Source organism: Bos indicus, chromosome 8 (genome assembly GCF_029378745.1).
Source record: "Bos indicus isolate NIAB-ARS_2022 breed Sahiwal x Tharparkar chromosome 8, NIAB-ARS_B.indTharparkar_mat_pri_1.0, whole genome shotgun sequence".
NCBI classification, from domain to species: domain Eukaryota; kingdom Metazoa; phylum Chordata; class Mammalia; order Artiodactyla; family Bovidae; genus Bos; species Bos indicus.
Window position 1 is genome coordinate 44,844,258 of NC_091767.1, and position 26,683 is coordinate 44,870,940.

General features: G+C 39.9%; 1 protein-coding gene across 1 annotated transcript in view; it reads left to right on the forward strand.

Moving 5' to 3' along the window:
• PIP5K1B (phosphatidylinositol-4-phosphate 5-kinase type 1 beta) overlaps positions 1-26,683 on the forward strand; it is a 350,214-nt gene that overhangs the window by 103,184 nt on the left and 220,347 nt on the right. The window contains exon 2 of the mRNA XM_070794241.1: positions 24,493-24,577. The gene's annotated coding sequence lies outside the window, so the exon portion shown is untranslated. The remainder of the gene's footprint in view (positions 1-24,492; positions 24,578-26,683) is intronic.

The following is a 26,683-nucleotide window of genomic DNA, read 5'->3' on the forward strand; positions in this document are numbered from 1 at the left end:
ATAAGGTGCATATTTTAATAATGTGAAAAAAGATTAAAAAGAAAGAACCAGGTAGGCTAAAATAAGCAAATATTTTCTGATGATAAAAGCAATACAGATTCATTTCAAAATTAAAATAATTCTAGTAAGCAAAAATAAGTATACTTCACTGAGGTGCTGCCGTTAACCTTCTCATGAATGTTGTTCCAGGCTTTTTCTTTGATTAATATGCACATGTAATTTTTACACAAAAATGGCATCTACTGTATGGGTAGCTCCACAGACTGCTTTTTTCAATATAATATGCAGTGAATGTTTTATGTATACTTTTGCATCATTTTGCCCTCTGTGGCTATACCATGTAATAGGTAACCAACTGATTTTGGCTTCCTAGGATGTTTCTAATTTTTTTTTTTCACTTACAATGTTCTGATGTACACCTGAACAACTTTTACAATTTAAAGACCACAGAACTTTCTTGAACTTGTCAACATGAAATAGTTGGTATGTTAATTTCAATTCAATTTTGTCCAATTCTAAAGCATTCTTTTCCAAGTCAGTTTTGAGTGATTTATTTGACAGTCATGTTTGGAGATCCCATGTGTGACTAGGAAAAAAAAAAAGTATAGTTCTCTGAAAATAATCTATATTTCAGTTGTTTTTTTTTTTAAATGAGTATGAAATAGCCTTTCTTTAATCCAGGCTAGAATGTTTTGATAATGTCATTTAGGAATACGTGGCTCTGAGGTTTTTATTGCTATCCTATACCTGACTTATCTGTAATTCAGAGTTAGTGAGGTCAGCAGGAGGTCAGTTATTACTGTTCTATCATTTCAGTGGGAGAAAGGCTGGACTTTGTGGAGGTGAAGAGGGTGCAGAGATTGTGTGGGTGGGTGGTGATGGAGAAGGAGGCCAGGCTTAGACAGATATCTGCCTCACAGACTTGAGGGTCTCCGCTGTTTTCATCTTTCACAGCTGTGGCAATTTGAGATCTCACGTTTTCTAAATTAGTCATTAGTCAAGATATCAAATATTGCCTCCAGCTGCCCATTGAAATGTATCAGAAATCTTGACATTAAAATTGGTATTTTTCTGTTCTAGAAATGACATGAAAATCCTTTGTGATATCATGTTTGTCAGTATTACAGTTAAATGACCACCAAATTTATAGATTTTAGCAGAAGGAATAATAGAGATGACTTACTCATTTTTGCAGTAAATGTTCAGTGAATACCTACTATGTACCAGGCTCTGTGATGGGGTTGGGGATTCAAAGGGGTGGACAAGTCTTTAAGCTGCTGTTGGTGGGGATACGAACATTAAAAATTTAAAAAGGACAAGACTTTGTAGTGCTTTGCTGTGATATATAGTAGACATATTTTCATAGTTGCTGCTATAAGACTATAGAGGAAAGAATACAAAGGGGTTTACAAAAGAAGCAACTCTTTTTTTTCACCTTTTTATTTTGTATTGGAGTACAGCCTATTAACAAACAATGTTGTGATAGTTTCAGGTGAAGAGTGAAGGGACTCAGCCATCCGTACACGTGTATCCATTCTCCCCTAAACTCCCCCCACCTCATCCAGGCTGCCATATCACACTGAGCAGAGTTCCATGTCCTCTACAGTAGGTCCTTTTTGGTTATCCATTTTAAAGCAGTGTGTACGTGTCCATCCCAAACTCCCTAACTATCCCTTCCCTCATCCAAAAGAAGCAACTCTTTAGCAAATTGATAAGTGAGGAGTATCCTCCAAGGGGAAAATGAAGAGGGTCATGTAACATATGCAAACAGCAGAGTATATTCTAGCAGTTTCCAGCCAACAAGAATTGCAATGTTCATTTACAGCAGATAATTAATTCTTAAGTTAAAATTTTTTTTTACTTAATGTTTTCTTATTTCTCTATTTCTGGCTTTTAAGAACCTAATTATTTATTTGTTTATTCCATTTTAGGAAGTTCTTAAATTGATCCTAAAAGAGTAAATGAAATGAACTTGGCTTAATAAGGTGTTCTTGTAACTACTTGTGTCTCAGTGACATTCTTTTTCTCTTGCTTTGAATTTAATAGCTTAGAAATTATGGCTATAGATTCATAAGGAGATTGAAAGATAAAATAGACAAAGAGTATGTAAGTCAAATTATCTGTGAATTTTTCATGTTGTTAGTAATGCTCCAAAATGTGATCAAGAGCACTGTGCACATCCGTTGGTCTTAGCATTGGAAAAGCCTTCAGCTGTACATCCTGAGACTTCAGATAAAGTGGATTAATACTGGGAAGGAACCAGAGAGTTAGACTAAATAGATATGTTGTAAGAGAGCCATAATAATCTTATTTAAATATTTTCCACATTAAAATAAGGCATGTAGTACTGCTGTGTTACTGCCAAGATTTTTTAAAATAAATGAATTTACATCCATGATATTTTTTAAAAATTCTCCATAGAGTACCACAAAATAACTAATGTGAATACTTGAATAAAATAATCTGTTGAAGCCCAGATTTGAATTAAGCTTCCTCAAAGCATAATGATTCCCTTATTAATTTTAATCTTGTTTAATAAGCAAGAATTTTTTTATTTAGGAAGCCTAATTAACAATATTCTGGAGAGTGATAATTGGGGTGAATTTCTAGTATGGTTGTAACACTGTTTACTTGGTAAATATTTCTCAAGCACCTACTCTAGGCTAGAGACTCACCTTTCATGAACAGTTTGATCTCAATTTTCTAAAAGACACATTAATTCTCTTGCTTCATGGAATTTATATTATAGTAAAAGGAGATTTTTAAAAAAGAGACAGAAACAATGGACTCCTTGCCAATTACAATAAAGATTAGGGACATCTTGTGTGTAGGGGAGGGAGGAGGCCTGCTTTCCTTGAGCCAAGACACAGTTGTCCTGAGATCGTGATGGAAACTGCTCAGGTAGGGCTATTCAAGGGGAAATGACAAGCCTGGGCGGCACAGAACTTGAAATTCCAAGGAGACTTAGCGGTATTAACACTAGGGATAGGGCACATGTTTTTCCATGGATCACTAATAATGACAAAAATGTTCAATCTTCCTGAATTGCATACAGTTGGGCTGAATTTAAGCATCATAGTTTATCCTTTTCCTTGATGTTACAAGATTATGTTCAATACTGAGATATAGCACAGTGGTGAGCGTTGAGGCAGCCTACCAGGTGTGTGGGATTTGAAATAAATCCTAAAGCTGAAGGTGGGAGATTTCCCTCCCCCCACCCCCCGACTTTCAAAGGAATTGAAATAGGTTAATAATAAGATTAAAAGTTACTCCTGTGAACTTAATACCCCACTTGAAAAGAAGTCTTTGCCAGAGTGAACTGAGTTTCATCCAACAGATAAGTGAAAATCTAGACAGTTTTCACTTAAAAGTAAGATTATTTTGCAGCATAGATCTACCCCAGTAGAGTGTGAAGATGAAGCCCAATCTCAGGTTGAAGTTCCCTCCTTAGAGTGTCTGCTGTACAGAGTCTTCTTATTTTGTCCTGTGACTAATGCTGTGTCGAATTCTGCTGGAATGAATGAAGTAGGCTTGCCCCAGGCTATGTGGGTATCACAGCCCACTTCAGCCCCTGTGCCATTCTAGAAGCAGTGAGGGGATGGAGAGCAAGACAGTGTGTGAGCATCACAGAAAGCAGATTAGAAGAGACTCTGAAGGAGCAACAGTGGGTGTCTCTGGGCAGTGAGATTGCTGACCACTTGTATTCTCTTTGTGATTTTCTATGCTTACCCATTATTTCTATAATAGATATGAGTTGCATTTATAGCCATATTTTAAATGCTCAAAAAGAGATTCATTTGAAGAAAGTGAGATGGAGGGAGGGATAAGTCAGGAGTTTAGGATTAACAGATGCACACTACTATATATGGAGCTTCCCAGGTGGCACTAGTGGTAAATAACCCACCTGCCAACGCAGGAGACATAAGAGATGTGGGTTCGATCACTGGGTCAGGAAGATCCCCTGAAGGAGGGCATGGCAACTCACTCCAGTATTCTTGCCTGCAGAATCCCTTGGACAGAGCCACCTGGTTGGTACTGTCATAGGGTTGCAAAGAGTCAGACATGACTGAAGCAACTTAGCACAAACACACTACTATATATAAATTAGATAAATAATAAAGACCGTCTATATATATAACCAGAGAAGGCAATGGCACCCAACTCCAGTACTCTTGCCTGGAAAATCCCATGGACAGAGGAGCCTGGAAGGCTGCAGTCCATGGGGTCGCTGAGGGTCGGACATGACTGAGAGACTTCACTTTCACTTTTCACTCTCATGCATTGGAGAAGGAAATGGCAACCCACTCCAGTGTTCTTGCCTGGAGAATCCCAGGGACAGGGGAGCCTGGTGGGCTGCTGTCTATGGGGTCACACAGAGTCAGACACGACTGAAGCGACTTAGCAGTAGCATATATATAACACAGGGAACTATATTGGATATCTTTAATAACCTACAATGCAAAAGAATCAAAAAAGTATACACACACACTGGATCCCTTTGTTATACTCCTGAAACCAACACAACATTATAAATCAACTATTCCTAATTAAAGAGAAAAGAAAATGAAATAAACTTGTGTGAAATAAACCTAAAACAGGGAAGGAGGTAAGGGAGGAGAGGAGGAAGGTAGAAAAAGGTAGACTTTATAGAAGTATTTGGGATGCTAAATCACCATCCTAGTTTTTCATATTGTTTTCTCACTCTGAAAACCAAACTTTCATTTATTAACAATGATAAAAGGAAAAATAAAACATTTATGAAGCATTGACTTAACTGATAAGACCTCATTTCTGCACTCAAGGTAACTTATCTGATGGTGACAGACATTTTCATATGTACATTCATTATACTTTCAACTTTTAAGTCTGTTCAGGTGCCAACACTGTGCTAGTTTCTGTGATTTACAGAGAAATACATAGAAGCCCAGAAAAGGCTTACAATATTGTGGAAATAAAAGAAATTTAAACTGATAATTATAATCAGGAAGTGTCACAGTAGAGGCAGGACCAGGGCACCCTGGGAACTCAGGGAGGCACAGAGCCCTGACTTGGCAGGAGTAAGGGTAGATTCGAGGAAGGAAGTGATACTTCAGATGCATCTTGCAGGATAAGGAATGCCTGTCGGGGGAGGGGGAGGAGGAACAGTGGCATGTCAGGCTCCGGAGGGTATACAAAGGAAGGAGCAGGAGAGTGCTGTGGCTTCTGGGAACTCCAAGTCATCCCATATGGTGGCAACCATGTGGGCAGCATGGAAAGATGAATTGAAGAGGCCAGGTCATATGTGTGACTCTTAAAGTCTGCCCTGAAGCAGTGGGAAGCCACCAGAGGATTTAAAAGGAGAGTGGCACAGACAGATTTGCATTATAGAAGGATTCGTCTAGCAATAGTGTGCCCCAGTGGGGCAGACTAATTAGGAGGCTGAGGCAGTAATCTATGCAAGAAATGAAGTCTCGATTAAGATTGTAACTGGGAAACTGCCAATAAAGAGTCAAAGAACATTAAGGAGATTGATTCAAGAGAACTTGATTGATGGACTATGGGAGAGCAGTAAGGAGGAGTCAGGATGGCCCCTTGATTTCTGGCTTCGACAACTAGATGGATGCTGGTAGCATCCTCTGAATGGGGAGAAGGATGGTAAACTGTAGAATTTATAATGCCCCTAAGATGCTATGGGGCTTCCCTAGTGGCTTAGATGGTAAAGAATCTTCATGCAATGTGGGATACCCGGGTTTGATCCCTGGGTTAGACGATCCCCTGGAGAAGGGAAAGGCAAGTCACTCCTTGCCTGGAGAACTCCATGAACAGAGGAGCCTGGCAGGCTACCTTCCATGGGATCGCAAAGAGTCGGACATGACTGAGCGACTAACACTTCATAAGAGCTATATAAAAACCCTGAAATCAATTGAAAATACCGATTTGTGCATGTACATGCTCAGTCGTGTCTGACTCTCTTCGACCCTATGGATTGTAGCCTGCCAGACTACTCTGTCCATGAGATTTCCCAGGCAAGAATATTGGAGTGGGTTGTCATTTTCTCCTCTGGGGGATCTTCTCAACCCAGGGATCGAACCCACATCTCCTGCATTGGCAGGCAGATTCTTTACCACTTGAGCCATGGGGGAAGCCCTGAAAATGTAGATTTAGAGCTCAAGAAAGAGATGTAGGTTCAAGAGTTACTGTAGGGGAATCATCCAAAATAGGTGAACCCTTTGGTAATGGAGGGCATTATGCAGAGGGAATAAGAAGAAGAGAATACAGACCGTGAGGAACATGAATTTTAAGAGGCAGCCAAAGAAGAGGGAGCCTGCCAAAAAGACCAAGATGTGTTCAGAGAGGTAGGGGGAAAGCCAGACATGTGAGGAAGGGAAAGTCGGGTATGTATGGAATCCTGGTTCAGGTTTTCTCTCAAGCCTGCTGTCCGTGAAAGAAAGGGCAAAGAGCACATGGCAAGTGGCAGAAATGCCCACACCAACTGAGTTTGCCTCTAACAAGTCTCCCTGGACATAAACATCTGCCAACATTTCATTTCTAAAATGTCTGGGAATAGAAGTGTTGTTTAACTGGGCATATTGCCTCCCCACACAAAATCAGGGTTCTGTTAGTAAAGACCAAGGGAAAAAGGATTTAGGGTAAGCAGATGACAGTGTTGGCCATGTGGAGTAGCCATGGGAAGAGGGACTGTTGGTGAAGGAGGGTCTGGTCATCAGTTCAGCAAAGGTTTCAGAGTCCACCAGGGAAGCCTGTATGCAGGCTACCTAAGGTCAGTGTTTCAAAGAAGTCCAGAAAGGTGATAAATGAAACTTCATGGGTGAAGCAACCAGGATTCCACTTGTGAACCTGGAGTGGTTGTGGGGGAAGCTGGATTGCTGGTGCATCCGGAAGTGAATGGGCAGGGAAGTGGAAGTGAAGGCCGGGAGTGTACACTAGTCTTTGGAGGATTTGAACCTGAGTGTGAGGAGAGTGAGATGGGATTGCAACCAGAAGAGAGCGTCAGGGTTAAGAAGAGGTGTCAGGAGGAAGGGTCTTGGCAAAGGAATTGACATGCTCATATTTCCAAGATAAAGAACCATATGAGAGAATGAGGTAGAAGATCCAGATCAAAGGATAACTGGTGGAGAGAGGGCTCCAGACAGGTGTGTGTCGGGGGAGGGGACACAAAACATGCCCTAGCTGTGCACTAGAGAGGAGGAGAGAGCTCCAGAGCAGAGAGAAGATGGGAATCAGTGTGCAGGATTGCACAGGAGGGAAGGCAGTAAATGAAGGGGCCATTCATCCGTCTGTGAAGCAGAAGGCAAGAAGCAGAGATCATCAGGCAGGGGCCTTGACACAATAAGTGAAGTCTTGGAGCAGGCAGTATTCACAGAGTGGTTAGGAGCCCTTCTTTGGAACTGGACAGTCTTCATGCTTGCTGGTAATCCTGGTTGTGCCCCTTAACTAACTGTGTGAATTTAGACAAGTTATTTAACTTCTCTGTGCCTTAGTTTTCTCAGTTGCAAAATGAGCGTAATAACAGAAGCCTGTTACTTGGAGTTGCTGAGAGAATTAAATGTGTTAATATACTTATAAGTGTGCCTGGCACACACAAAAAAAGTGTTCTGTATATATTAACTATACTAAGTACTGTTAGCAAGACTGAGAGCAAATGCAGTCTGAGCTCACATAAACACCAAAATGTTAAGTGGTTGATGGAGAGATTCTGTGAGCCCAGCCAAGGAAGCTCTGTGTTCTTCTAGGATAGAAGGACTCAAGGAGGTTCTCAGAGATGAGAGACTCTTGACTGATGCATGGGCCATGGAGAACAACACTGGGCTTCGGTGAGAGGCTGTGGAAGAGCATGCGCTCTCTTGAGACTTGAGAGGGAGCAGGTGAGGTGCGGGGAGCTGGGTGTGTGTGTGTAAAGGCTCTTCCCGCCTCCAATGAGGGGGTAAGCTGGTGGAGCAGAGCCATGAGCCCCAGACATCGCAGGACCTTGAATGCTGGGCGTCTGCCTTGTGCCCACTTAAAGTTTGGAGGCAGAACAGTGACAAGACCTGCTCCGCCTCACAGGATTCCTGCTGGTGAGAGTGCTGATGAGGATGAGGATGATGATGGTGGTGATGACAACATTAGATATGGAGTGTGTGCCATATGCCTGGGACACTGTCTCCTCACCTCTGCTCTGTGAGAGAGGTACTGCCGCTTCCCCAATTTCTCAGATGAGGAGGCACAGTCACTTGAGGAAGCCAGACAGCTGGTAAAGCCTGGCATTCTGACTCCACCCTCATTCTCATGACTGCCTCGTTGTCACCACTCGACGGGTGGAGGATGGGGTGATGACCTCAGCTAAGCCCTTGGTGTCGTACTGATAGTAGATTTTCTGTCTTAGTCAAGGAGAGTTTGGCCATAGGGATTAGAAGCCCCTGCAGAGAGCTCAGGGGAACGGTGGGCATGTTACAAAGATACAGGACTCTCCCAGTAGACAGCTTCTAGCTAGGGACTGTGACTAGATTCAAGGACTGGGTGTCCGCAGGCAGTAGTACTATCTCTGTCTGGAAACACAGGGCTTTGTCTGTCCGTCTTTCTGCAGTCTGCTTAAATTGCCAAGTTCTGAGTTTCACTCTCCTATGACTTTGGCCGGCCCTGGACCAACCCCACTCTACGGTTCAGTCCCTGCGTTGTCAGAATGTTCTTGATTCGGATAATCCAGTGGCTTGGCCTGGGCCCAGCATGCCCCCTTGGTTCATTCCAAGGCTGGGATGGAGGTGGGGAGGGTACCACAGACAGGCAGACAGCTGCTCTTAGAGCTCCCATGAACTGGCCACAGTTAGTGAGGCTCAAAAACTCCGTCACCCTGACTGACCCTCATACTCCCACAGACCCTGGCAACGCCTGTGTTCTGACCATATTTTTGTTGTCAGCACCACACAGGGCTCCATCTGTTCAGTCTCCAGCTCAACCCTCATCTTCTAGGTTCTCACCACCATGACCATTGTGGCAGCTGCTCCGTTCACTCTTTCAATCCTGTCTTCCCTTCCCATTCCATCCTGTCTCCTCTTAAGCAATATTATTATTATTTTTAATCTTACTGGCCTCCCACTCAAAAGCCTTCAACAGGTGTTCATATCTGATTTGTCATATCTGTGGTGGGCTCCCAAGGCCATCTAGCCTGGGACTAACCATTGGCTTCAGCTTGATTGCCCACTATTAGGTCAGGATGGTCGTCTTCTCTCACTGGTAGTTTTCCCGTATGTGCCAGCCCTAGTCACCTGCCAGCTCCTGCATTTGCAAGGACTGCTTACTTTAGACCCTGTCACCTGCTCTTCCCTGAACCAACTCCTTTGGTCTTGACTCTCCAGTTAAACAGTTGGTTTATTGAAAACAGCTCCCTGTCAGGATGTCTCAAAACTGTACATAACTGAGTACATGTTAGAACTTGGGAAATTTAATATTTAGGGATTAACAGCTGATTTATGATCTCATGGACTTTGGTTTGGGGGTTAGGTTTTTATGTTTTGGTCTTTAATTTTTAATTGCATTTTTTAGAACATTCCATGTAAGCCTTCTGACTGTGATAATTGAATACTTGTTAGAGGCAAAGCCAAGTATGGGGTATTAGCTCCTAATCCTGTTAAAGACTTGCCCATTATTCCTGTGCTTTTGTTTTGGCCTCTGTTTTAAGCACTGTGACAACGGGGACCATATTATTCCTTGTTGTTTCCCTCCAAGTACTTTCCATAGAAGTTCTGGAATCAATGTTTAGGTAAATGTCATAAGTGGTCATCTCACCAGTTTTCCCTCTGTCTTGATTTTTATATTTGTGCCTTGTTTGAAACTTCTTTCATTACTTGTTGATTTATTAAGGTGTATGGTGGGCTGCCATCTATGGGGTCGCACAGAGTCGGACTTGACTGAAGCGACTTAGCAGCAGCAACAGCAGCAGCAGCAGCAGCCTAGAACTCTAGAAAATTTTTTGTTGGACAGAATTTTTCTCCTGCTCAGTCTCTTTTTACTATTCGGAGCATTCGTCATCCCTTTGAGCAGTGTGTTTCTTTTAGGGTCCTATCTATCCCCACTTTTTGTCCTTTCAGACTTCCCCTAGACACACCGCACCGAAACACTGGTAAAAAGAAAGTGCTTTGGGGTAAACTACTAGCTATCCTTTGTGTCTCTGGTTTTCTCTAAAAAAATGATGAAATAAACCCAGAAATGCCACGCACTTTGCAGCAGGAGCAGAACCCAGTCGATTTTGATTATTTTTTTGGGGCTGCTTCTGAGTCCAAACATTTTTCTACCAATCACCAATGCTTTTGTTCACATTTGGTTCACACAATTATTATTACTGTAATAATTGATTAATTTCTGAGGCATATATTCCTGGGAGGAGAGGAAAAATAGCTTAGCAATAAAATGTGGACAGAAAACATAATCTAGTAAATAAAAAAATAAAATTTACAGTGCAGTGAGAATATACTATTGTGAAATCTACCCAATATTAGATGTTTAGTAAAAACTAGGAAAGAAAAAATTTAAGCATTATGCAGAGGTAGAAAGTTCAACTATGTGAAATTCTTACTGATTATTCCAGATATTTCTGGGAAGAGACAAAAGTAGCAATGATTATAAAGGCTTCATGGAGGCTTTTTGGAAGTGTAAGTGTCATGACCATATATGAATTTGCTCTCCTTACTCTCAGCCTCTTTGTCTGTTTGTTTGGCTGTGCCAAGCCTTGGCTGTGGCAGGTGAGCTCTTAGTTGTGCATGTGGGATCTAGTTTCCTGACCAAGGATCAAAGCAGGCCCCCTGCACTGGGAGGGCAGAATCTTAACCATTGGACCGCCAGGGAAATCCCTGACCTTCTGCTCTTCCCCCCACCCTCTTATGCTACACACAAACACACAGTAGGTCTTTGTGTATTTAACATGAAAATCGGGGCAGGAGAGGACTATGCAATGTTTTACTGAAAGGCTGTGAGTTATACTGGTCTGGAACCAACACATCCTTCACAGTCGTTTCCATGGGCTACTTTCTTCCATCTAATGTTTGCAGCGAAGGCTTGGTTAGAAAAGACATATGAATTCTTTGAGCACCTTTGTTGAGAAAATGAATTACAAGTGGTTTGTTTTATGCCGAGCCTTTTGTCGATGCCATTTATAGCTATTCTCTGTATTCACTTGGTAAGAGCCACCCTGAGAGTGGATGAATGTGTTTTATGAGAGACTATAAGAGCTCTGCAATTTGTTTTGGTTGGTCTCCATTTGGATTGATAGTGAGCAAGTGCCATCATTTGGAATCAGTTTTGGCAGCAGCTTGGTTATATAAATATTAGATACATGAAATGCAACCTCATTTAAATTATTTTCATCAGTAGGAATAGGGGAGCCTCATACTGACTATAAGAGCACCAAGATTCTATTTTTATGGCTTCTGAGCTTACAAATGTGTAACATATCATATGTCTGAACATATGTGTGAATAGGTGGTCTCCATTGTGCAAATACTTAACATGCTGATCTTCTGCATTTTGTTGAGAGTTTATGCAAATATTCTGCTGTTGCTGCTGCTGCTGCTGCTAAGTTGCTTCAGTCGTGTCTGACTCTGTGTGACCCCATAGATATGAGCATCTGATTTCTTAATATAATAGAATTTTTTTTTCTGATCAATCCTTGATGTACTTTGGAAAATACATCAAGGATTGTTTTCAGTTTGATGTGTTTTTGTTGCTTTTATTTAAGCCTTGGAAAATAACCTGTCACATTTTTAAGCTTTTGATTTTTCCTGTCCTGTTATTGTTTGTTGCCGAAACCACATTAAAAGAGCGTCAAACCTCTTCTTAAGTGCCTGGGTAATACTCATTACCTCCCCAGCAAACTATTTACAAGGCTGACATTTTCCTAAGAATGACTTTCGAAGTTTTCATGAATCCATATACATTTTTACAAATGTATTTTTATGCAGGCAAAGGATTGAACAGGGACTTGTGATCATAGGTGAAGTGAGCAATCCAGATGTTTGTAACCCTTTAAGTAACATCCTAAGCCTGCTCCTGGGTATATTCTTAAAATGCAAGATTCAAGATCCTTGAGAACATCCAGGAAAATGTGTTAAATATGCTTCATGCTACTGGGGCTTTCTTTAAGCCACCATGGCAACTGGTGGTCCAGTGGTGAGGTCTTCCTCACCCTCTACTTCCCAGCCTTGTGTCCTCCCAAAACTGCTCAGTTTCAGTGTTCCTGATAAGTGAAATTTTCCCTGGTCCCTGCAGGCTGACTCAGGCATTTCTTTCTCCAAGAACCCTAGCAAAGCACATGTCGTGTTGTGTTATACCTGTCCCCATGTCTGTCTCTCTGCTGATGTGACTCAAAATGACTGAAAGCATAGAATTGTAGAAGACTCTGAAATAGTGTAAATTATTTATTTCTTACACTAACAGGATCCAGATACCAAAATACCAGAAAGGATAGATAAGTCATCAACTAGTTACAAAAAATAGGCTGCAGTCCATGGGGTCGCTAGAGTCAGACATGACTGAGCGACTTCACTTTGACTTTTCACTTTCATGCATTGGAGAAGGAAATAGCAACCCACTCCAGTGTTCTTGCCTGGAGAATCCCAGGGACGGGGAAGCCTGGTGGGCTGCCGTCTATGGGGTCACACAGAGTCGGACATGACTGAAGCGACTTAGCAGCAGCAGCAGCAGCAGCATGGCGTGTATAATTGTTAGCTGAACTGGTATCTTAATTGGATCATGTGACACCATAAGTTGGCTTTGTTTTATGTCAGAAATAGTTTAAGAAAATAAATTCTAACTGGAAGTCTTGTGTCAGATTACATAGTAACATATCTCCTAAGGAGACGTGAGTCTTATGATTATGCCCTTGCTTGGCCATTAGAATTTCTGCATTCCAAGCTCTTGCCAGGGACTATAATTTTGAGTGCTCACCTGTCCAATTCTTATCAAAAGGTTGGTTATGACAAACAATTTTCATAGAGCACTGCCTGAAGGATATGAGTCCATTCATTCATCAACTAGATAGCCTACATATTATTCATGAGTTAAGTCGCAGATCCCTGTGTAATAGCTTCTTGTTAATTTCCCTTCACTGGGCAGGACTGACAGAAAAAGAAATATCTGTCCTTCTGTCCTTATGGAATTTTTGAACTATATGTTGAAAGAGAAAACTCTCATGGGTTTCTAGGTGGAGAAAACCAATAAGTTATTAGGACAGGAGCATCAGACTAGCATCAAAACTACTCATCTGTAAGCCAGGAAGATGGCAGGATCATATCAACAGAGACATGAAGGAAAAGGGCTGGGAGTTAAGAATCCAAGAGATCTAGTTACAAATGAAGACAAAGGAAAGACATTTCTGGACATGGAGTGACACAGAGTGGACTGTCCACATGCCACTTCTGAGTAATTATTTGAGAAGTGTTCCAAATGAATGAAAATTGAATCAGAACACGGGTGTGCAGATAGCAGGAGATGAAGAGCCAAAGAAACAATGATGAGCAACAAATGTTGTAAAACTTATGGTCAAAGTCTAAGTAAATGATAATAATGTGCCCATGAACTATAAACTGTTCATTAAGAAGAGCCGTCTCAACAAAGAGGAGATAGTTCAAAATGGAGTATTCATTGAGAGAGTCAAGTTTTTTCATGTATCTTGTCTTAGGGATGAGGAAGAGATGTCATGGACTGGACTCTGTGGAAGCAGGTACTGGGGCAGAGTTTGGGGTGCAAGATGTTTTTAGGGATCAAAAAACAGATGTTGAAGTCCTAACCTCCAGTACCTGTGAACACTGACCTTATTTGAAAATAATCTTTGCAGATATAATCATCATCCTGTGAAAACTCTTAGTTTAACACCACCCCCTCCCCCAAATCTAGTTTTAAGCTATATGTCAGGAACACAGTTGAAACCAAATGACAAATAAAAAAGCTGAAGTTAAAGAAATGGAAGAGGAGATACGCACCATGTAAAAGAAAGCAGATGAGGCTATTACTGTCAACTAAGATGGAACCCAAGACCAAAAATATTAAATAAGAAAAAAAGATAACTTTACAGATAAGAGTGCAGTTCAACAAGGACAGTATTATTCACATATCCTTTGTACACTGGCCAGCATAGTTTTAGAAATCTTAAGGCACAAAAAAGAAGTAAAAATATATGAGAATATATAACCATATCAGAGAATTTTAATATATTTTTTCATAATTTGATAAAGTAGACAATATTATAAGATTATGTGTTTTTCTACCCTATATGCAGAAAATGCACTCTTTTCTCTTGTGTCTTTGGAACATTTTCAAAAAGTTATTCAATGGCCATAGGAAAAGCATATTCTGGGGGGCCCAGGGCTAGCTTTTATTCATTCCATATTTTGATCCCAGTGCAGTAATCAAGAATGTGGCAATGAATGAAATAATAGTATTAATGATGAAAATATAAATGCTTAGCACTAAGGAACCCTCTTACAGATGATTCCTATATCAAGTTGAAAATAAAATCAAATTAAATCAAAATAAAAATGACAAATTTATTTGGAAATAAACTGAACAGAAGACTTCATCAAAATTTATGTTCAGTTCATTTCAGTTCAGTCGCTCAGTCGTGTCCGACTCTTAGCGACCCCATGAATAGCAGCATGCCAGGCTTCCCTGTCCATCACCAACTCCCGGAGTTCACTCAAACTCACATCCATCGAGTCAGTGATGCCATCCAGCCATCTCATCCTCTGTCGTCCCCTTCTCCTCCTGCCCCCAATCCCTCCCAGCATCAGAGTCTTTTCCAATAAGTCAACTCTTCACATGAGGTGGCCAAAGTACTGGAGTTTCAGCTTCAGCATCATTCCCTCCAAAGAAATCCCAGGGCTGGTCTCCTTCAGAATGGACTGGTTGGATCTCCTTGCAGTACAAGGGACTCTCAAGAGTCTTCTCCATCACAGTTCAAAAGCATCAATTCTTCGGCGCTCAGCCTTCTTCACAATCCAACTCTCACATCCCTACATGACCACTGGAAAATCATAGCCTTGACTAGATGGACCTTTGTTGGCAAAGTAATGTCTCTGCTTTTCAATATTCTATCTAGGTTGGTCATAACTTTCCTTCCAAGGACTAAGCGTCTTTTAATTTCATGGCTGAAGTCACCATCTGCAGTGATTTTGGAGCCCCCAAAAATAAAGTCTGACACTGTTTCCACTGTTTCCCCATCTATTTCCCATGAAGTGATGGGACCGGATGCCATGATCTTTGTTTTCTGAATATTGAGCTTTAAGCCAACTTTTTCACTCTCCACTTTCACTTTCATCAAGAGGCTTTTTAGGTCCTGTTCACTTTCTGCCATAAAGGTGGTGTCATCTGCATATCTGAGGTTCTTGATATTTCTCCTGGCAATCTTGATTCCATCTTGTGTTTCTTCCAGTCCAACGTTTCTCATGATGTACTCTGCATATAAGTTAAATAGGCAGGGTGATAATATACAGCCTTGATGTACTCCTTTTCCTATTTGGAACCAGTCTGTTGTTCCACGTCCAGTTCTAACTGTTGCTTCCTGACCTGCATACATATTTCTCAAGAGGCAGGTCAGGTGGTCTGGTATTCCCATCTCTTTCAGAATTTTCCACAGTTTATTGTGATCCACACAGTCAAAGGCTTTCGTGTAGTCAATAAAGCAGAAATGATGTTTTTCTGGAACTCTCTTGCTTTTTCCATGATCCAGCAGATGTTGGCAATTTGATCTCTGGTTCCTCTGCCTTTTCTAAAACCAGCTTGAACATCAGGAAGTTCACAGTTCATGTATTGCTGAAGCCTGGCTTGGAGAATTTTGAGCATTACTTTACTAGCATGTGAGATGAGTGCAATTGTGCTGTAGTTTGAGCATTCTTTGGCATTGCCTTTCTTTGGGGTCGGAATGAAAACTGACCTTTTCCAGTCCTGTGGCCACTGCTGAGTTTTCCAAATTTGCTGGCATATTGAGTGCAGCACTTTCACAGCATCATCTTTCAGGATTTGAAATAGCTCAACTGGAATTCCATCCCCTCCACTAGCTTTGTTTGTAGTGATGCTTTCTAAGGCCCACTTGACTTCACATTCCAGGATGTCTGGCTCTAGGTCAGTGATCACACCATTGTGATTATCTGGGTCTTGAAGATCTTTTTTGTACAGTTCTTCTGTGTATTCTTGCCACCTCTTAATATCTTCTGCTTCTGTTAGGTCCATACCATTTCTGTCCTTTATTGAGCCCATCTTGGCATGACATGTTCCCTTGGTATCTCTTATTTTCTTGAAGAGATCTCTAGTCTTTCCCATTCTGTTGTTTTCCTCTATTTTTTTGCATTGATCGCTGAGGAAGGCTTTCTTATCTCTTCTTGCTATTCTTTGGAACTCTGCATTCAGATGCTTATATCTTTCCTTTTCTCCTTTGCTTTTCACTTCTCTTCTTTTCACAGCTATTTGTAAGCCCTCCCCAGACAGCCATTTTGCTTTTTTGCATTTTTTTCCCATGGGGATGGTCTTGATCCCTGTCTCCTGTACAGTGTCACAAACCTCATTCCATAGTTCATCAGGCACTCTATCTGATTGAGTCCCTTAAATCTACTTCTCACTTCCACTGTATAATCATAAGGGATTTGATTTAGGTCATACCTGAATGGTCTAGTGGTTTTCCCTACTTTCTTCAATTTAAGTCTGAATTTGGCAATAAGGAGTTCATGGTCTGAGCCATAGTCAGCTCCTGGTCTTGTTTTTGCTGACTGTATAGAGCTTCTCCATCTTTGGCTGCAAAGAATATAATCAATCTGATTTCAGTGTTGACCATCTAGTGATGTCCATGTGTAGAGTCTTCTCTTGTGTTGTTGGAAGAGGGTGTTTGCTACGACCTGTGCATTTTCTTGGCAAAACTCTATTAGTCTTTGCCCTGCTTCATTCCGTATTCCAAGGCCAAATTTGCCTGTTACTCCAGGTGTTTCTTGATTTCCTACTTTTGCATTCCAATCCCCTATAATGAAAAGGACATCTTTTTGGGGTCTTAGTTCTAAAAGGTCTTGTAGGTCTTCATAGAACCGTTCAACTTCATCTTCTTCAGCGTTACTGGTTGGGGCATAGACTTGGATTACTGTGATATTGAATGGTTTGCCTTGGAAACGAACAGAGATCATTCTGTCATTTTTGAGATTGCATCCAAGTACTGCATTTCGGACTCTTTTGTTGACCATGATGGCTACTCCATTTCTTTGGAGGGATTCCTGCCCACAGTAGTAGATATACTGGTCATCTGAGTTAAATTCACCCATTCCAGTCCATTTTAGTTTGCTGATTCCTAGAATGTCGACATTCACTCTTGCCATCTCTTGTTTGACCACTTCCAATTTGCCTTGATTCATGGACCTGACATTCCAGGTTCCTATGCAATATTGCTCTTTACAGCATCGGACCTTGCTTCTATCACCAGTCACATCCACAGCTGGGTATTGTTTTTGCTTTGGCTCCATCCCTTCATTCTTTCTGGAGTTATTTCTCCACTGATCTCCAGTAGCATATTGGGCACCTACTGACCTGGGGAGTTCCTCTTTCAGTATCCTATCATTTTGCCCTTTCATACTCTTCATGGGGTTCTCAAGACAAGAATACTGAAGTGATTTGCCATTCCCTTCTCCAGTGGACCACATTCTTATATTCAAGAATACTTTTAGCCTAAGTGACTTTAATATGATTTTTTTAAAGAGTGAAAATAAACTAAGCAGTGTATCTAAGAAATTCTTAAAAAGCCTGAAGAAGATATTATTAATAGTAAAAGTTAAAATTAATGGAAGTGGCCACAAAACGCAAACCATAGAAAAGAGAAGTCTGACTAAAAAATACATATTCATGACATATATATACAATATATAATACATCTATATTTTTAAATACATGCACACACATACACTCTATCAGGAATAAAGAGGAAGACATTAAAAGAATTCAATAACAATATTATGTTTAACTATATGACAATAAATTGTACAATCTAAAGGAAATTGATTATTTTTCCAACAGAATATAAATTATAGAAATTTGATTCAAAGAAAGGTTATAAATTTCAAGAAATGAATAATCCAAAAAACTGAGTGCACATAGAAAGCCTTTCAATTTTATGAAAGTATTCATTTTTTATTAACAAAACCTGATAAAGATGGAAGAAAAACCATTCAATTTCAATTATAAAAATATCCTTTTTAAAATAGTAGCAAATCCAATCCAAATTAGAGTTTTTTAGAAATATATAATTTTTCATCATGAAATTTCTCAATGTTTTATATGTCATAGCAGAATAAAAGATAACGACTATATCAACTAATGTTGAACATGCACTTGATGTAATTCAGTAGACATTCCTAATAAAAAGTGAAGTAAAGGGCAATATAGCAGAAAGAAGCTACCATGCTACCAAGCAAACAAAAACATTATGGAGGACAGTGACTACTGCAGGGTTATATTATAAATATCAAGCACTGCTGCTGTTAACCGCTATTATTCAGTGTTTTCTTAAAGAAGTACAGTGAATGCAATAAGAAAGGAAATAGAAATAAGATGTATAAATATTGCACGTGATGAAACTGAGACTCGACTTAAAATCTTTTGTTTTTGTTTTTTTTTATGAGACTCTACTTAAAATCTTTTAAAATTCTGTAAGAGGATTTGGTAAAATGACTAGGTGAAAGATAATAGATGAAACCCAATCATTTTCTTTCTGTGAATTAATAACTGGTGAGAAATACAAATAGAAAAATTTAAATTGTCACCCTATTTAAAAGTGTGACAAGCTAAAATATCTGGGGATGAATTTAGTAAGATGTAAGACAAATACAAAAATATGGATGTAGTAAAAGATATAAAATAACATTTGAAGACAGAACTGGACCATGTTTTTGAATAAGAAAACTTAAAAATTCCTAAAATATTAGTGCTTCCAAAATTAGTATATAAATTTAATATAACTCTGGTCAGAATGCCAAGTTGATAGGGAGTGAACGGCATGGGCATGTTTTCAGGTCAAGCAATGTGATTTTAAAGTCCATATAAAAATATAAACTTGGAAGAAAAATAGTATGGGAACTTGTAGCAGCAGATATCACAAGCATGCTGTCTTATTACTGCATTTAAGACAACATGTTAGCTTAGAAATATCAAAAAGCCTTTGACTCAGAGAGTCCAGAAATATATTAAAGTATATAGGAAAACGTAATATTTGCTAAAGGAGGCATGTCTTTCCAGTGAGAAGATAGGTTATAAAGTAAAGGATGCTGGGCAAATTAGCTACCCATCTGGAAGAAGATGAGGTTAGTTAGATTCCATTTGAAGTGAGGATCAAATGTTAAAAATGAACTATAAAGATGTTTAATGAAAATATAGGAGAATACATGTTATACATGTAGTATAACACCAGACTTGAAAACCTCTCTCAAGTAAGACAGTAAATCCATAGTCCATATAGGAAAAATGAGTAGATTTTACTATGTAAATATTTAAAATGTCTACCTGACAAGACACCATAAACAGAACATGAGACAGAGTTAATGTTTAATATACTAGGAGATCTTACAGATTATAAAAGAAAAGTATAAAAGCATGGTATAAAGATAAGCAAAGGACGTGAACTGAAAATGGAAATCATCAGTAAACCTGTGAAGAGAATAGGCCTCGTTAGTGGTGTGTGTACTAAATCACCTTAGTCATGTCTGACTCTTTGCAACCCTATGGACTGCAGCCCACCAGACTCCTCTGTCCATGGGATTCTCCAGGCATGAATACTGGAGTAAGTTGCCATCCCCTCCTCCAGGGGATCTTCCCAAGCCAGGGATTGAACCCATGTCTCTTATGTCTCCTGCATTGGCAGGCAGATTCCTTACCACTAGCATCAAATCAACAAAGCCAAAAGCTGGTTCTTTGAAAGGATAAATAAAATTGACAAACCATTAGCCAGACTCATCAAGAAACAAAGGGAGAAAAATCACATCAATAAAATTAGAAATGAAAATGGAGAGATCACAACCGACAACACAGAAATACAAAGGATCATAAGAGACTACTATCAGCAATTACATGGCAATAAAATGGACAATGTGGAAGAAATGGACAAATTCTTAGAAAAGTGCAACTTTCCAAAACTGGACAAGAAAGAAATAGAAAATCTTAACAGACCCATCACAAGCACGGAGATTGAAACTGTAATCAGAAATCTTCCAGCGAACAAAAGCCCAGGTCCAGACGGCTTCACAGCTGAATTCTACCAAAAATTTAGAGAAGAGCTAACACCTATCCTACTCAAATTCTTCCAGAAAATTGCAGAGGAAGGTAAACTTCCAAACTCATTCTATGAGGCCACCATCACCCTAATACCAAAACCTGACAAAGATGCCACAAAAAAAGAAAACTACAGGCCAATATCACTGATGAACATAGATGCAAAAATCCTAAACAAAATTCTAGCAATCAGAATCCAACAACACATTAAAAAGATCATACACCATGACCAAGTGAGCTTCATCCCAGGGATGCAAGGATTCTTCAATATCCGCAAATCAATCAGTGTAATACACCACATTAACAAATTGAAAAATAAAAACCATATGATTATCTCAATAGATGCAGAGAAAGCCTTTGACAAATTCAACATCCATTTATGATAAAAACTCTCCAGAAAGCAGGAATAGAAGGAACATACCTCAACATAATAAAAGCTATATATGACAAACCCACAGCAAACATTATCCTCAATGGCGAAAAATTGAAAGCATTTCCTCTAAAGTCAGGAACAAGACAAGGGTGCCCACTCTCACCAATACTATTCAACATAGTTTTGGAAGTTTTGGCCACAGCAATCAGAGCAGAAAAAGAAATAAAAGGAATCCAAATTGGAAAAGAAGAAGTAAAACTCTCACTGTTTGCAGATGACATGATCCTCTACATAGAAAACCCTAAAGACTCCACCAGAAAAGTACTAGAGCTAATCAATGAATATAGTAAAGTTGCAGGATATAAAATCAACACACAGAAATCCCTTGCATTCCTATACACTAATAATGAGAAAATAGAAAGACAAGGAAACAATTCCATTCACCATTGCAACGAAAAGACTAAAATACTTAGGAATATATCTACCTAAAGAAATGACCTATATATAGAAAACTATAAAACACTGGTGAAAGAAATCAGAGAGGACACTAATAGATGGAGAAATATACCATGTTCATGGATTGGAAGAATCAATATAGTGAAAATGAGTATACTACCCAAAGCAATTTATAGATTCAATGCAATCCCTATCAAGCTACCAACGGTATTCTTCACAGAGCTAGAACAAATAATTTCACAATTTGTATGGAAATACAAAAAACCTCGAATAGCCAAAGCTGTCTTGAGAAAGAAGAATGGAACTGGAGGAATCAACCTGCCTGACTTCAGGCTCTACTACAAAGCCACAGTCATCAAGACAGTATGGTACTGGCACAAAGACAGAAATATAGATCAATGGAACAAAATAGAAATCCCAGAGATAAATGCATGCACCTATGGACACCTTATCTTTGACAGAGGAGGCAAGAATATACAATGGATTAAAGACAATCTCTTTAACAAGTGGTGCTGGGAAAACTGGTCAACCACTTGTAAAAGAATGAAACTAGAACACTTTCTAACACCATACACAAAAATAAACTCAAAATGGATTCAAGATCTAAACGTAAGACCAGAAACTATAAAACTCATAGAGGAGAACATAGGCAAAACACTCTCCAACATACATCACAGCAGGATCCTCTATGACCCACCTCCCAGAATATTGAAAATAAAAGCAAAAATAAACAAATGGGACCTAATTAAACTTAAAAGCTTCTGCACAACAAAGGAAACTATAAGCAAGGTGAAAAGGCAGCCTTCAGAATGGGAGAAAATAGCAAATGAAGCAACAGACAAACAACTAATCTCAAAAATATACAAGCAACTCCTACAGCTCAATTCCAGAAAAATGAATGACCCAATCAAAAAAATGGGCCAAAGAACTAAATAGACATTTCTCCAAAGAAGACATACAGATGGCTAACAAACAGATGAAAAGATGCTCAACCTCACGCATTATTAGAGAAATGCAAATCAAAACCACTATGAGGTACCATTTCACCCCAGTCAGAATGGCTGAGATCCAAAAGTCTACAAGCAATAAATGCTGGACAGGGTGTGGAGAAAAGGGAACCCTCTTACACTGTTGGTGGGAATGCAAACTAGTACAGCCACTATGGAGAACAGTGTGGAGATTCCTTAAAAAACTGGAAATAGAACTGCCTTATGATCCAGCAATCCCACTGCTGGGCATACACACTGAGGAAACCAGAAGGGAAAGAGACACGTGTACCCCAATGTTCATCGCAGCACTGTTTGTAATAGCCAGGACATGGAAGCAACCTAGATGTCCATCAGCAGATGAATGGATAAGAAAGCTGTGGTACATATACACAATGGAGTATTACTCAGCCATTAGAAAGAATACATTTGAATCAGTTCTAATGAGGTGGATGAAACTGGAGCCTATTATACAGAGTGAAGTAAGCCAGAAAGAAAAACACCAATACAGTATACTAATGCATATATATGGAATTTAGAAAGATGGTAATGATAACCCTGTGTACGAGACAGCAAAAGAGACGCTGATGTATAGAACAGTCTTTTGGACTCTGTGGGAGAGGGAGAGGGTGGGATGATTTGGGAGAATGGCATTGAAATATGTATAATATCATATATGAAATGAGTCGCCAGTCCAGGTTCGATGCATGATACTGGATGCTTGGGGCTGGTGCACTGGGACGACCCAGAGGGATGGTATGGGGAGGGAGGAGGGAGGAGGGTTCAGGATGGGGAATACATGTATACCTGTGGCCCAAGATTGTAAAGTTAAATAAAATAAAATTAAAAAAATAAATAAATAAAATGAGGTGTCATTCTCTGCCCATCAAATTGGCAAACATTTTAAACATGGCAAACATCCAGTGCTGATTAGTATGTCAATAAGCAGATACTCATGCATCATGGAACTGATTTGCTTCACCCTTTTTATACAAAGGAATGTAACAAAGACCCTTCAAATACTTAATGCACTTATCAAGTTGGGATTGATTGCCAGAATTCTTTCCCACAGAAATAAAAGCACTAGAACATTAAAGGTATTTATGTAAGTTTGTTTATTCCTTCTTTGGCTACAGTAGCCCATCCTGGAAACAGTCTGAATGTTTTCCCATAAGGGAGTGTTTGCTTCAATGATGGTACATCCATTTTGTGGAAACAATGCAGTTATTTGTAAATGAGATAAATATGTAATATAGACTTGAAGAAATATATTTAAAATGCCAATAAAAGTAAATGGCTGAAATAAGTGTCTGTATGTGTATGTATAGGACAGGGAAGATTTTGGGAGGATAGTCAACAAACTGTTCCCATTGATTAACTCATTGGAGAGACACTGGTGGAATCTTATTCACTTTTACTTTCTGTGTGTGAGGTGCCCAGTCCTGTCTGACTCTTTGTGACCCCATGGACTGCAGCCCACCAGGCTCCTCTATCCTGGAGTGGGTTGCCATTCCCTTCTCCAGGGGATCCTCTTGACCCAGGGATTGAACTCAGGTCTCCTGCATGGCAGGTGGATGCTTCACCATCTGAGCCACCAGGGAAGCCCATTTTTATTTGAAACTGTATTTTTCAAATTGGTTACCATGAGCAAGTATCTCTTTTGTATAAAAACATAGCAAGAGAAAAGGTTTGTTGAACTATCCTTTGAAGTTGTGTTATTGAAACAACCCTCATGAAAATCACATGACTTATCACAGGGATAATAGTGAAAAATTATCCACACATCATGTGGGGTCTCTTTTTATTCCACAGGAGAAATGTTCACTCCAGCCTCAATCCCCAGTGGTTCATTTGAGCAACTGACTTGTTTTTATCTTATGAGCATTGGGCATTTATGAAACTGATTATGTCTTCCTCTGCTATGACCACTAGGAATCTCAGAGTCCGCTGGAGACTGACCAGGGTATTCAATGACTATACAGGATTACGTAGTGCACATTCTTTGTACAGCCCATACTGCTGGCACCACCTTGTTCCTCACCTTTATCTTCCCTTTATTTATGCACACATTGCTTCCTTTGTTTTAATTTTGAGTGAGTGAGTGAAAAGTTGCTCAGTCATGCCCGACTCTTTGGGGTCCCACGTAGCCTGCCAGGCTCTTCTGTCCGTGGAATTCTCCAGGCAGGAATACTGGAGTGGGTAGCCTTTCACTTCTCCAGGGATCTTACCAACCCAGGGTTCAAACCCAGGTCTGCCGCATTGCAGGAGGCTTCTTTACCGTCTGAGTCACCAGGGAAGCCCCTTCCTGACTACAGTGTGTGTGTATATATATAACCCTGTGGCTATCTCTTAACCTTTCTGGGAGCTGAAAGAGAGGTATGAATAAATAATGACCAGTGATTTCTATTTTAACAGAAACCTGGGAAGGGAAACAGTCTCAACAATGAATAGGCCACTCAGCACAACCAACTACAGATGACTGGCCATTTCATTTACAAAGGTAAGGAAGTACAGTCTATATTTTAATTATTTCCAGTGGATTCATTGTGTTTACAAATACTGTAAATCATGTATCTAGTTCATGGCCTTTAACGTTGACATTATCAGATTAAAAACAGAAAATAAGCAAATAGGAAGAGGAAATTTTGTGGATGTTGTTATGCTGAAAGGGTCAGAACCCAGGAGATGTGGTCTCTGCTGTTAATTACTGTGTGTGGTTAAATATCTGACAAGTGTTAATGTTTTCATTACTTTTAAATATAGCAGTGCTTACTGCAGAATACTTGGAGAATATAGCAAAAAATTAACATGAAAACACAAAGCATTCACAATCTCATCATCTATAGATACTTACCAGTACTTCTGTGAATGTCTTTCCTCCTTCCTTGTACACATATGTAAAAATATATATGATTATAAAGTTTTTAAAAACTATTTTTAATCCATACTTACCTTGGCTTCCATAGTTATTATATGTGATGTACCTTAACTAGTGCAGAACGTCGCAAGTCTAGACAGTAATTATCACATGCATGCTAAGTCGCTTCAGTTGTGTCCGACTCTTTGCAACCCTAGGACTATAGCCCACCAGGCTCCTCTGTCCATGGGATTCTCCAGGCAAGAATACTGAAATGGGTTGCCATGCCCTCCTCTACGGGATCTTCCCAACCTAGGGATCGAACCCACTTCTCCTGAGTCTTGGCAGGTGGATTCTTTTACCACTGAGACACCTGGGAAGCTCCAGTAATTATCACTGTGACCATTTTAATAGCCATTTACAGTTAACCAGGGCATCCCCAAGCATCTCATTTGCCTCTCCTACATGGATATCCTGGTGAATAGGTCCACGTGGGCTTTGTTAAACATCATCCTACAGGGGGAAACGGAGAAGGCAATGGCACCCCACTCCAGTACTCTTGCCTGGAAAATCCCATGGACAGAGGAGCCTGGAAGGCTGCAGTCCATGGGGTCGCTGAGGGTCGGACTCGACTGAGCGACTTCACTTTCACTTTTCACTTTTCACTTTCATGCACTGGAGAAGGAAATGGCAACCCACTCCAGTGTTCTTGCCTGGAGAATCCCAGGGACGGAGGAGCCTGGTGGGCTGCCATCTGTGGGGTCGCACAGAATTGGACACGAGTGAAGTGACGTAGCAGCAGCAGGAACAGGGGGGAAAACAAAAAACCTTTGAACCCAGGTGATATCTCATGGCTTCCCTTTAACATTATTATCTCTTTTGTGCTGCCTAAAGGGAATTGTTTACAAAATACTAAAAACCATCTAATTATCTGTCCTTCATTTATGTCATTTGTCAACCCCTCATTAAGGTTGTATTTTCAAGCCCCTTCAACTATACTCTTGAAGTTTTTCAGTTTTAATAGCTACAAAGGCTTAGATAAAGTGAAATTACTGAAATGGCATTCTTTACGGAGATCTTCATTCTCTGGGCTCTATTAAACAGTTGAAGATTAAAGAAAATCCTACTCTTACTTGTTAGTAGTAGTGTGTACTAAATTACACTAACATACCCTAATATAAAAATTGGGATCAAATATTTGATTACTCCCTGTATATTCTTAAAGTGATTATGTAATTTGAGCTTTCAAGAGGGATGATACAGGATTGGGTTTGGTTTTTACCCTGAGCCTGATATTATAAAACATATCAGATATTCTAATTCTGCTGCTAAGTCGATTCAGTTGTGTCTGACTCTGTGCGACCCCATAGATGGCAGCCCACCAGGCTCCCCTGTCCCTGGGATTCTCCAGGCAAGAACACTGGAGTGGGTTGCCATTTCCTTCTCCAATGCATGAAAGTGAAAAGTGAAAGTGAAGTCGCTCAGTCATGTCCGACTCTTAGTGACCCCATGGACTGCAGCCTTCCAGGCTCCTCCATCCATGGGATTTTCCAGGCAAAAGTACTGGAGTGGGGTGCCATTGCCTTCTCCAATGAAGAGACTAGAAAAGTCAATTATTCATTTAATAAATTAAGCACATAGAGAGTGGGAAGCAGTAGTGCATGAAACATCTGTCCTTGAAAACTTTATATTCTAATATGGACAGATTAAATGGAACTGAAAGTTTATCTAAGAGAATGCTTGGATTGG